This window comes from Austrofundulus limnaeus, unplaced genomic scaffold (genome assembly GCF_001266775.1).
Source record: "Austrofundulus limnaeus strain Quisiro unplaced genomic scaffold, Austrofundulus_limnaeus-1.0 Scaffold10078, whole genome shotgun sequence".
Classification (NCBI taxonomy): Eukaryota; Metazoa; Chordata; class Actinopteri; order Cyprinodontiformes; family Rivulidae; genus Austrofundulus; species Austrofundulus limnaeus.
In genome coordinates, this window is record NW_013962480.1 from 1 (window position 1) to 614 (window position 614).

General features: G+C 61.6%; 1 pseudogene; it reads right to left on the minus strand.

Annotated features, from left to right (window-relative positions):
- Positions 1 to 46: 46 nt before the first annotated feature.
- Positions 47 to 587, minus strand: LOC106512675 (N(G),N(G)-dimethylarginine dimethylaminohydrolase 1 pseudogene; annotated as a pseudogene).
- Positions 588 to 614: the final 27 nt, after the last annotated feature.

Here is a 614-nt window from a genome sequence, read left to right on the forward strand (position 1 = left end):
GGATGTGTGTGGGGGTGGGGGTGTGTACATGTTGTATCATCCCTACCTCTCCCCTCCTGCTCTCAGCCCCGGGTCTGGTGATGAGCGCCGTCTCCCCGCACACCACGGCCACGTCCTCCACGAACACGCAGTCCGGAAGCGTCTCGTCCGCGGGGAGCTCCACCACCTCCAGCCCGAGCCTCGTCCTCAGCACCTCCGCGTACGCGTCATGCTCCCGCCGCGCCGCGTCCAGGTCCACCTCCGCCTGGCTGCTCCGGAGCGCCTCCTTGGCCAGGGACGCCGGGATCCCGCGGACCACCGCGTGCGTGTACAGACCAAAACCTGCCATCAAACCAGCCATGGTGTTGTCGCCTCCACGCTCAAATCTGTGCGGGGAAAGGTTTAAAATGAAAGAAAGAAAGAAAGAAAGAGAAAACCACCCTGAGAGACAGCGAATGAATGAGAACAGCTGCCTCTCCGCTGACCGGATGTCAGTTTGTTGGCTTTAATTGTTTACTGTTCCCCGCTGCACACAGTGGCAGTCAGCTGTGCCCCAGTCTCTCCAGGCGAGCGACAGGCAGCGCTTCAGTGACGCGCTGCGATCATCACGTGCAGCCTGCGGGTCTGTCAGAGGT